This window comes from Sorex araneus, chromosome 2 (assembly GCF_027595985.1).
Source record: "Sorex araneus isolate mSorAra2 chromosome 2, mSorAra2.pri, whole genome shotgun sequence".
NCBI lineage: Eukaryota > Metazoa > Chordata > Mammalia > Eulipotyphla > Soricidae > Sorex > Sorex araneus.
Genome location: NC_073303.1, coordinates 161384500 through 161396950, shown reverse-complemented (window position 1 = coordinate 161396950; position 12451 = coordinate 161384500). Strand labels below are relative to the sequence as shown.

Sequence of the window (12451 nt, the reverse complement as noted above, 5' to 3'; positions counted from 1 at the left end):
TCGATCCACATTAATTGTGAGACATTAGGCTGACAAATAAAAGACAAATAAAAGGTTGTCCCTTAGCTAAGGGAAGAAGGAGCTTAGCCTGGGGCAGAGAAGGAATGGGAGGGCAACAAAGATTGTTCTTTATTGCTGGTTGTAGTGGATAGCTGGAGTGATAGCACAGTGGTTGGGCATTTGCCTTTCACATGGCCGACCCGAGTTCGATTCCTCCATTCCTCCGCCCCTCTTGGAGAGCCCGGCAAGCTACTGAGAGTATGGAGCCCGCGAGGCAGAGCCTGGCAAGCTACCTGTGCCTATTGGATCTGCCAAAAACAGTAACAATAAGTCTCTCAATGAGAGACGTTACTGGTGCCCGCTTGAAAAAATTGATGAGCAACGGGATGACAGTGACACTGACAGTGGATAGCAGGTTTCTAAACATCAGTGAGAAAACAACAGCTCCCCTCCTACCCATTTGGAATCCCACCTTTACATGACTTCCTCTAAAGGAATTGCCCCTTGAGCACCAAAGAATATGGCACAAACCTCACAAACAAGCAAAAAACCTAAATTTCAAATAACAACAGTCTTATCATTATGGTGTTAATATCTGTGATACTGATATATTTTCTTTATGAATATTCTCAAAATGCAGACTATTCTTAGGAACAGTAATCTGGTGTTAATATCTGTGATACTGTTATATTTTCTTTATGAATATTCTCAAAATGCAGACTATACTTAGGAACAGTAATCTCCTGCTGCTCAAGCATATGACCCTGGTAGTTTGAGTTTATGGATAAAAATTGGAACCATTTATTGAAATTTGCCATTTTAGTGAACAGGGAATTGCTAATCATGAATAGTAGGGGGTCAGGTGTTCCTGTTAGTATCCGTGATTTATTTATAAGAGATGTACACAGCCACACACACACATGCACACAAAATCCTACAATAACTCAAGCAGTTTTAATGAAAAAATTAAATATGATCAATATATACTTAAATATTTGAAATATATGAATCTCAAAATTCATAAACAAATAATATTCTTTTTATTTTTTATTTTATTTTTTATTATTTTTGTTGTTGTTGTTTTGGCTTTTTTGGGGGGTCACACCTGGCGATGCACAGGGTTTACTCCTGGCTCTATACTGAGGAATTGCTCCTGGTGGTGCTCAGGGGACCATGTGGGATGCTGGGAATTGAATCCAGGTCGGTCTCGTGCAAGGCAAATGCCCTACCTGATGTTCTATCACTCCGGCCCCTCATGTCCTTCTAAATATTAATTTATATTGTTTTAATTTCCATAGTATGCATATATTATTAATATACACATTATCAGGATATTAAATAGGTGAGCAGATTGTTAAAAATTTACAAGATAGAGTTTTAGTAGTATATTGGAAAACTAGAAATGAATAAAAATAGATGCAGAAAACACATGCACCAGAAAAAAAAGTACTGGTTTTAAACATTCTTAGAGAATAAGGAAGAAGAGAGTTGCTGGAATTGTCCTAGTAGAACTCAAGTCTATGGAATCATTTCAGGCACGTTGGGATTGAAAAAATTAAGGGCAGGACCTCTATTCCACTCATGTGCTTCCTAAAAAATGAGGCAGTCTAAGAAAGAAAGCACGACCCACTCCAATTATTTTTCACAAGCTTCATGTGCAACTGTGTAATCATTCAATAGAAACTCAAAGTAGGAGAGCACCTCATTATAGTTGGGTCCCACCTATACATTTCTAATGAGAACAACTAGATTATTAGAATGAATGAGACTATTCAGATATATGCATATTTACTTAAAATCTCTCAATACCAGGTACAAAATATTTGAACTTAAGGCATTTATTTAGCAAGCAGACATGAACACAAAAAATATGTCCATGAAGATCAATAAAGTGTTGATTTATTTGATCAAAACTGCAGCTTACTAATTTTCCTGTGTAAGAGGAGCTTGGATCAATTGCAAATTCTAAAATAACACTATAAGTGTCAGTAAGATACCTTATAAATTATATCAACAGCAAAATATAGGTTTTAAAAACAGTTAATATTTTTATAAAATAATAACTTTTTGTCACAAAGTGCCCATGAACATAGGAATGAAGTTTCCTATGTCTCTACTATATATACACCTATTACATTTTATCCTTACTTCCCCTGGAGAGGCTCTGGTTGGTAATTTCTATAACTGTTGCATCCCATCTATACTTGCTCACTTATTCTGACAATTTTCTTTAAGTTATTTTCAAAAAAATTAGAAAAGCCATCGGGAATCAAGAGAATCAAACCAGCCATCCACCAATCAAATAAGCCCTCATCCCTTAAATATAAAGTCTGTTTAAATATAAATATAAAGAATCTTACAAGATTTTTATCCGTACTCTATACTGTGTTCCATCTATTTCTTGTGGTCGTGCCTTTCGGTGGACACCACTAGGCACTTTTGCTCTTATCTACCTGAAAGAATAACAGAGTTCTCATATACAATATCAGTGCTTTTTTAAAAAATGGGAAATGTGTCAACCTGTAACTTTCTCCCCAATACTGGGAAGAATAATACAGGGGCTAAAGCACCTGCCTTGCATGAGCATTAGCCATTGCCTGGCGCAGTCCCTGGCACTGTTCAGAAGTGATGTCTGAACACAGAGCCAGGAAGAGCCCTTCATCACCAATGGAAGTGGCACAAATCCCACAAACAAAAAATCCCAATCCAGGGAAAGAAAAAGCCGAGAGAGAAAAACCTTTCCCCTCCCGTGTCGGCATGGTGCTATAGCTTAGTTCACAGTCTAGAGGCATTTCTGCAAGAAGCTGCTGGTGCCAAAAGTAGTGGGCCTCCAGGATCATCAGCATTCAGCAATGGAGGGTCCTCTATCAGTTATTTTATCTGTGAGATTTCCCTAAGACCATCTTATCTTTCTTTAATTAGAAAGTTTAAAATTCTGATGATAAGCCATGCATAAAATTTAAAAGTATTTTGAGGGTTTTAAAGTTTTCCTGGATGAAACCTTCTAGTCTTATCACCATGGACTTAACTTTGAATTCTGTCAGCCTCTCTGAAGCACAGTACAGAGATTTTAAGAATTACACCACATCTGCCTACATCAAAAACCAAGAAAAGTATCAAATAAACCATCTAACTTTAGATCTTAAAAAAGTAGAAAAAGAAGAACAAGCAAAACCTAAAATTAGAAGGAAAAAGATAGCAGTAATCAGAGAGAAAATAAATCAGATAGGGACTAAAAAGACAATAGAAAATTTTAATGAAATAAGTAATTTATCGGCATAAATTAAATGAAATAATCAAGCCTTGCCAAAAAAAAATTCAAATACATAATATCATAACTATTAATGTTATAGCAGAAACATATAGCAGAAAAGTAGAAATTATTATAAAATATTACTATAAAATTATATATCAACTAATTAAAAAAACAGTGAATTCCTATAAGCATGCAATCCACCAAGACTTAATTATACACACCAAAATTAGGAAACCTATACAGAAAAATTATTAGTAAAGAGATCAAATTAGTAATTAAAAATCTTCCAACAAATAAAAGTCCATGACCAGATGGATTTACATATGGATGTTTATCTAACATTTTATGAAAAATTAATACCAAGTTTTTCAAACACTTGATAAAAAATACAAGGGAGGGAATATTTCCAAACTCATTCTATGAAATAACTTGATAATAAAATGTGATAAGAATGTGATAAGGAAAGAAAATAATAGGTCATTATTTCTCACAAATATATGCAAAAATACTCAAAAAAGCAAAGTAAATTTAAATTCAGTAATCTAGTAAAAACGATTATAAACCATGTTCAAAGGAGATTTATTACTAGGATACAATTATAGTTTACCATCAAAAGTCAATCAAAATGATATACCAAATTAACAAAATAAAGTATACATGATGTGATCATCTCAACAGATGCAGAAAAAGCATTTGATAAATTTCAATATACATTCATGATAAAAATTCTCAGCAAAGTGGGTATAGAGGGATGCATTGCAAGATAATTAAGGTGACAAATCATAGTGACATTTATGTTGAGTGAAAGTTTTCATTTTTTTTTTTAAGATTAGCGGTGAGAAAAAGGATACCAATTTTTTCTTGGCAATTTAATTCAACATCATATTGGAAGTCTCTAGAGCCAAGAACTGAGAATATTTGGCTCCTCCATGTCCTTGAAGGTCCAGCCTGATTTTACAAGCACTTGCCCATATTTTCCTTCACCTAGACCCTGCAAACCTATCTAGGTCCCTGCCCTCCTCATCCCTGACCACAGCCTTCCTGTGTTTTTCCTGAGCCCAAAGGCGTCTCTGTGTGTCAGTGTATTGCCACCAGCTGCATCAAGCCTGTGCTCCTGATGGTTACTTCTTGCTTGTCCAGTGACTGCAGACTAGGTAAGGTCTGGGAAATCAGTAACTTCTCCGTCATCTTGTGGACTTCAGCCTTACCTTCTGCTGGGTTCTGCCCAACCTTAGGAAGGAGTTTCTCCTAGTTTCTCCTAAAATTGGTCTTGTTCTAAAAGTCTCTCTCTCTCTCTTTCCTCTTGAGTACCTTATATAGTTCACTGTATGACTGTCATCCTGTTGCTATCAATTTGCTTGAGCAGGCACAAGTAACGTCTCCATTTTGACTTGTTGTTACTATTTTTGGCATATCGAATATGCCACGGGTAGCTTGCCAGGCTCTGCTGTGCGGGCGAGATACTCCTGGTAGCTTGCCGGGCTCTCCGAGAGGGACAGAGGAATCGAACCCAAGTCGGCTTCGTGCAAGGCAAACACCCTAACCGCTGTGCTGTTGCTCCAGCCCATATGGTTAAAATTATCTTTCTACTATTCTACTATTATCTTTCAACTAATTACTCTTCCTACTCTTCATTCATAGTTTAATACTTCATATTAAATTTTCCCTGTACAAGTCACTATAGTGCTGCCTCTTGATCAGACCTAAATACAACAAAACAGAGTCTATGGAATGAGTTTTATTCAACCATCCCCCCCTAAAGACCTTTCCATATGAAAAGCTCTTTCATTTACCTTTTTTTTCTCTTTTTCTCTCCCACTTTGTTTTTCTACAGCCCGATTGTCCCCACTTCTCTTTTTCCTCTCAGTGCTGCAGATGCCTATGATGTAGGCAGGCAGGTGGGGAGGGGGATCCTTGACAATGAACTTCAGGTAAATTTCAAAAAGTGAGGACTAAGTCAACACCATCAGAACCCATGCAGGGTTGGACACTGAGGCTCCCTGTTGACAAGGGTCTAGCAACAGACCTTCAAAGCACGACATATTGGAAAGGTCCTCAAAACCCAGTTTTGGAAAACCAGGTTGCCTATACCTGTCTACTCTGGGCATAGAACTCTATAGCACTTACTGCCTCCTATTCTGAGAGCCCCTGCAGCCCAGCACTCTGGATGCGCCTGGATTTGTCCTTTAAGAGGCTCACTCCATTCCTAAGAGCTGCCTCCACCCTGAATTGGAGTGTGGTACTCTTCCACTTCTCTCTGGAGAAGACCGCCTTCACTTAGAACTTCTCTTCTTTCTCCTCCCTTGTATTTCCTTAAAAAATTTTCTTTGTTCCACTCTTTTCTATTCTTTTCTTTTTTTTGCTTTTTTTGGGTCACACCCGGCGATGCACAGGGGTTACTCCTGGCTCTACACTCAGGAATTACTCCTGGCGGTGCTCGGGTGACTGTATGGGATGCTGGGAATCGAACTCCAGTCGTCTGTGTGCAAGGTAAACGCCCTAACCACTGTGCTATCTCTCCAGGCCCCAATTCTCCTCTTTTTCCTGCTAAAATTATTTTCTGTGAGAACAGACAAGTCTGGCAAATTAGTCTGGGTGGAGTCCAGGACTCGCTTGCTTACGCTGTGCAGAAGCTTCTGTGGGCTTTTAGGAGTCCTGACCTCTGGAACACCTCAGAGGTGAGATTGTGGTGGACCAAGCAGGAACTGGGGGCTCTCTTCTCTATGGGCCTCTGCACCCTGTCACACACAGCTGGAGAAAGTGTTACGTCAACATCTCCACCTCTGTCTGGAGGATACTTTTCTGATACTCAGCTAAAGACACCCCATTCTGCAAAAAGAGCCGTCTCCTAGCTGTAGGTAAGGGGACACGGGGGTGGGAGGGTGGGGATGGTGTAAGGTTGGTTTGTTAAGAAGCTTTTTCAGTTTCAGTGTCTCTCAAGAGAATGAAGCTGCCCTTCAGTGAGCACCATGCTATATAGCCTGGGTAATTCCACTGCAGGATACTTCCCTTCCTGAAAAGTTTCATGAATGTTTGCAGTTTTAGAAATGTTGGAAAAGAACATCACAAGGAAAGTCAGGAAAAACTACCTGACACTTAAAAATCCTGAGTTCCTGCAAGAAAATTTATGAGTACTTCTCCAGCAGAGGTTCTTATTGATTCGGGATGGCTACTAGACTCTCAATGAGAAACAGTGGATTTGTCTGAAAAAAGTTCTGTGGAGGTGGGATGGAGCTATATTACAATGGATAAGGCATTTGCCTTGCATGCAGCCAATGGGGTTCAATCCCCTGCATCTCATATATCCCTGGAGTCTGCCAGGAGTGATTCCTGAGTAATCCCTGAGCATCACCAGATAGACCCCCAAACAAATAAATAAAGTTCTAGAGAGGTGGATTTGAGAATTGTGCCTCTGTACACTTCAATTTCCTTTTCACAGGAGTTCTATAACCCAGACCCACTGGTGTCCTAATACACAACAGTTTTCAAATGACTTCTGTTTTTCTAGTCTGAAAACTTCCCACATTCTCCTTCCTGAAAAATAATTATGCTTTAGGTACAGCTTTGCAGATTCTCTGCTGTAAAGCCTTCTGTGAATGAGAAAACCTAGTAAAAATATTCCTCTTTTGCTTATTCCACAAAATAATTATGGTGAAAAAAAATGTGTGTAGAGATTCTGAACTTTTCCCCTAATACAGTATCCCCCTCTACTGGCGAGAGCCCGTAATTCCACTAAGACAGCTTGAAAAGTTAATCACCCAGGATTGTTTCTGTATTCTAGAGCACATTTGCTGCTTTCTTGCACACAATGTGCTACTTTTTAGAGATTGACAAAATTTCTAAGGAAATCATGGGCTACTTCTATTTTCTCACTTATTTAATTCTGAAATTTTTATCTTCAAGCAATGCCCTAGTATTTGGGGGAGAGAAGAGGTAATTTACCAAATGAAAGATTCTTTCCCAGAATGTGGTTATTATTATTATTATTATTGTTGTTGTTGTTGTTATTATTATTATTATTATTATTATTATTTTGCTTTTTGGGTCACACCCAGCAATGCACAGGGGTTACTCCTGGCTTTGCACTCAGGAATTACTCCTGGCGGTGCTCAGGGGCCGTATGGGATGCTGGGAATCGAACCCGGGTCGGCCGTGTGCAAGGCAAACGCCCTATCCCCTATGCTATTGCTCCAGCTCCCTAGAATGTAGTTATTTTTCAAGGAGCTGAGCTAATTATGATGTAGAAGATTGATTTTCCAGTGTTTATCTCGGTGACTCTTCTCTCAGTCTTTCCAGAGAATCAACAATATGGCCTCCAGCTTTGAGAAATGATCAGTACATTGTTTCAGGTTCAATTGATTCTAATAAGATACTGAGGACAAGACTTGAGGCTATTCAATCACTTATTGATTTTTGCCTTCTGAGGAAGGTAAGGACAGGCAGATTTGCAGGAAGTGGGTTGTTCTAGTGACAATGTGGGAAAGCCAGAGACATCTTCTTAGGCTTAAAGAGGATCATTGAACCCTAAAAACTTATGTTTTAAAGCTAATGTGGTTTTTCATTGACATATGACACAATGCAACAGTAATAAATAAATATAAAGAAAGAAAAAATATGGATTTGACATTTAGCTTAGTCTCATCTCAACATTTTGATGACAGCAAAATGGAATAAATAAAGCAAGGCACTTACAGGAGGTTTTCAGAGTGCTATTTCCTGATCGCTACTGCCATGCCAAATGGCCTTACGTCACGTACATAAATGCTTGTATATCCTTATAGTACATGGGAAATTATTTCAAATGCAGCTCCAATGCATTTTTTTCTTTTTATACAAATAGTTTTATTACAAATTTGCATTTTTAAAGAAATATACATTTAAGGAAATTACATAAAAGGCCTTGTAGTCTTTAAAATATTTTGAGGTTTTTTCCAGATTCTGGCTATTGTAAACAGTGCTGCGATGAACATACATGTGCAGATGTTGTTTCGATTGTACTTTTTTGCCTCTCTGGGATATATTCCCAGCAGTGGTATTGCTGGGTCAAATGGGAATTCAATATCTAATTTTTTGAGAGTCGTCCAAATTGTTTTCCAGAAGGGCTGAACCAGTCGGCATTCCCACCAGCAGTGAAGAAGGGTCCCTTTCTCCCCACATCCTCTCCAACAGCGGTTGCTTTTGTTCTTTTGGAACGGATGACTGGTTGAGGAAACTTTGGTACATCTATACAATGGAATACTATGCAGCTGTTAGAAAAAAGGAGGTCAAGAATTTTGTAGTCAAGTGGATGGGTATGAAAAGTTTCATGCTGAGTGAAATGAGTCAGAAAGAGAGAGACAGACATAGAAAGATTGCACTCATCTATGGTATATAGAATAACAGAGTGGGAGACTAACACTCAAGAACTGTAGAAATAAGTACCAGGAGGTTGACTCCATGGCTTCGAGGCTGGCCTCACGTTCCGGGGAAAGGTCAACTCAGAGAAGCGATCACCAACTACATTGTAGTCGAAGGCCGTGTGGGGGAAGGGAGTTGCGGGCTGAATGAGGGCTAGAGACTGAGCACAGCGGCCACTCAACACCTTTATTGCAAAGCACAACAGCTAATTAGAGAGAGAAAACAGAAGGGAATGCCTTGCCACAGTGGCAGGGTGGGGTGGGGGGGAGATGGGATTGGGGAGGGTGGGAGGGACACTGGGTTTACGGGTGGTGGAGAATGGGCACTGGTGAAGGGATGGGTTCCAAACTTTGTATGAGGGAAGTATAAGCACAAAAGTGTATAAATCTGTAACTGTACCCTCACGGTGATTCTCTAATTAAAAATAAATAAATTAAAAAAAAAATAAAATATTTTGAGGACCTTTAGTGAAATGTCATTTCAGGCATAGTGGTTCACTTCTGCCCTCCTGTGACCCACCATCCCGCTGATATCTGCGCACAGTTCCTGAGAACCCACCTCAGCCACCTGCAAGCTCTTACAGGGAAGCCACCAACGTCCAGTTCCAAGAAGGTATTTCCCACCAGGCTGCAGAGAGAGGGACCCTCCCGGATGAAGGTCTTCCCACGGTGGAGCTCATGAAGTCAAATCACTCAGTTTGTGGTTACTGTGTAACCCCCTGAAGATACTTAATACAGAATAAAACAATAAACCCCAAGGACATGGCTTTGCCATGACAGGTACCATTGACACAAAGTTTAGTTTTGGCAATATACGGTTTTTCATTTAGAGGTGAACAAGGAATACTAATGTTTCCCATTCTAAACCCTAGAGCTGAGATTCTAGATTAACAAGAGAAACTGTGTCAGCTTTGTCCAATACATTTTGACAGCTTGGTGTGTCCATCACTCCTGCCCCCAACCCTACCCCCTACCCCCCGCTTTTTTTGTATGTATATTGATTGATCTGCTTCAGTGTCTCCAGCACCAGTTCGATGAGATCCCAGGACCTGCCTGCTCCCAGAGGTGACAGAGAAAAATCAAGGAAGGATCTGCGTGCTCTCTGACCTGGATGAAACACTTGTGCATAGTCCCTTAAGCCGATCAACAACAACGCTGACTTCATCATGCCCGTAGAGATTGAGGGAACCACTCCCCAGGTCTCTGTGCTCCAGACGCTTTATGTAGGTGAGTGCCTGAGAAGAGTGGGGGAACTTTTGCAATGTGTTCTCTTCACTACCAGCCTGACCATGTGACAGGCCTGCTGGACAGGTGTGGCGAGTCCTTTTGTGTTCCACCAGGTCAAGGACCTCAGCCTCCTGGAAAGGAACTGGGGAAAACCCTCGTCCTGTAGAACTTGCCTGCTTCTTATGTCTTCCACCCTGAAAATGCAGTTCCTGTGCAGTATTGGTTGGATAACAAGGCAGACACTGAGATGCTGAAACTGATTCCTATCTTTGAGGAGTTGAGTACAGCAGAGGATGTCTACATCAGCCTTGGGCCCTGCAGGCTCCTTAGCTTTCACTGCTTCTGAGCAATGGGTCCCCATAGGGGATTTTCCTACACTGTGCCAATGATCAGCCTGACAGACAAACTGGAAACTGGAGTATCTCGCCAAATCAGGCATGGAAACAGAAGTTCCTGGAAAGCTCTAGAACAGGTGAGATGTAGAATGTACAAGCATCAGATAAAGGATACCTAGAGATAGCTACCTGTTCCCTGAGTTGGGTTCCCAAGGTGGATGAGTGTGTGTGTGTGTGTGTGTGTGTGTGTGTGTGTGTGTGTGTGTGTGTGTGTGTGTGTGTGAGACTTTGAACCATAGCCCTGGGATATAAATGTTTCTGTTTGGGATAGAAGCTGAAAGATCAACACTTTCCTGAGGTTGTGGGTTGTTCTGTCTCCTGTCTAGTTATCCTAAGAGGCACTGTGCTCTTGCGGGATGAAGACTATTGAAGGCCTTGTTGTCTCTTTCACCTGAACTTTCAGCTGTGTTGCAAAGCTTCCGCCAAGGAGAGAGGAAGGGCCAGAGGCTGCCTCCAGGTGCCCTAGGCACACACTTTACTGAAATCTTTCTCCAGCCAGCTGCGCAGGCAGAAAGATGATGTTCCTGGGAAGAGGAAAACTTGTTTCTTCAACTGGCTGACTATCCCCAGATTCACCAAGCCCTGTGGCCCAAGGGCTGTGCCTTCCCCCAGCCCAGGTGCTGGGCTCTTTCTGTGTCTTCCCAAGACTTGGTACCAGGCCCACTTTTCTTATCACCTACCCATAGTCTTCACCAAGTGGGGAAGGTGGTCCTCTCCCTGACCTGGACAGATGACTGGTTTTCGTTCTTTTGACTCTTTAAAAATTGTCATTCTAAAGACAAATAAAAACAAACAAAACCCAGGATCACACGCAGGTCAGCCATGTGCAAGGCAAATGATCTACCTGCTTTACTATCACTCTGGCCCCCCAAATACTTTTTAGACAAATGTTAGTGATTCAAAAAAGGTCACTCATAAAGGGAAAATGAAAAGGTGCTAAATATTTTATTCCACGAATTAGTCAATAATGAAAGAACAAGGTAGATGTTCTGTAATTAGTTCAAAGGAGAATTTGAAGGTACAGACTCATTGTAAGTCAGGAATATTGAAATGAATGTAAAAATAAAGGCAAAATAGTTTTTCCACAGGAGAGTAAAGGAAATTAATAGACTCTTTACTGTAGAGCACACAAATTTGCATGTATATAGACAAGATCTACTTCGCATGTCCCTCCTTAGCTTAAATTTACACATTTGCAAGAGCCCTTAAGGAAAAAACTAGAATTCAGAAAATATTGATTGTTCTCTAGAACTTAAATATCTCTGTTCTATTTTTGTTTAGATTCAGAAAATCCTTGTTTATTTATTTACTTTTTATTTGATTTCCAAGTTCTTGAGTCCACCCCCCATTTCTTTTGTGGTTAATTTCTATTTTGAAAGCATTGGTGGTCTGAAAGGGTAGTTGTTGTGAATATACTATAGATTTTATGGATATACATCTTATGACTCAGTGTGTGTTCTATCTTAAAGAATGTCCTGTGTATACTGGAGAAGAATGTGGACTCGGCTTTTGGTGGATCAAGGACCAAAGTTATGTCTGATAGAATGATCTCTTCTGTCCTTATGTCTGGTAGAATGATCTCTTCTATGTCCTTCAAGGCCTTAACAAGTTTTTATCTAGTTAAACTATCCAGCAGTAGTAGAGGAGTGTAAAATCTCCTTCTACACCGTGTTGCTGTCAATATTTTTCTTAATGTCTTTTAGTAGTCATTTTAAAATAATCATGCTGGTCCATTACTAGGTAGATGTATGTTTAAGAGCGTGAGTTCTAGACATATTGATCTTTTTCTTTTTTTTCCCGCTTTTTGGGTCACACCCGGCGATGCACAGGGGTTACTCCTGGTTCTACACTCAGGAATTACTCCTGGCGGGGCTCAGGGGACCATATGGGATGCTGGGATTCGAACCTGCGTCAGCCATGTGCAAGGCAAACGCCCTACCCGCTGTGCTATCACTCCAGCCCAGATATATTGATCTTTTGGTCACTAAGAAGTGACTTACCCTGGGCTGGACCAACAGCACAGTGGGTAGGGCGTTTGCCTTGCATGCGGCCGATTTGGTTCGATTCCCAGCATCCCATATGGTCCCCTGAGCACCACCAGGGGTAATTCCTGAGCCAGGAGTAACCCCTGTGCATCAGCAGATGTGACCCTCCCAAAAAATAAAAGTGACTAACCC

General features: G+C 40.4%; 1 pseudogene; it reads left to right on the top strand.

The window, feature by feature from the left end:
- Positions 1-3018: 3018 nt before the first annotated feature.
- Positions 3019-10225, top strand: LOC101558499 (carboxy-terminal domain RNA polymerase II polypeptide A small phosphatase 2-like; annotated as a pseudogene).
- The last annotated feature ends 2226 nt before the right edge of the window (positions 10226-12451 follow it).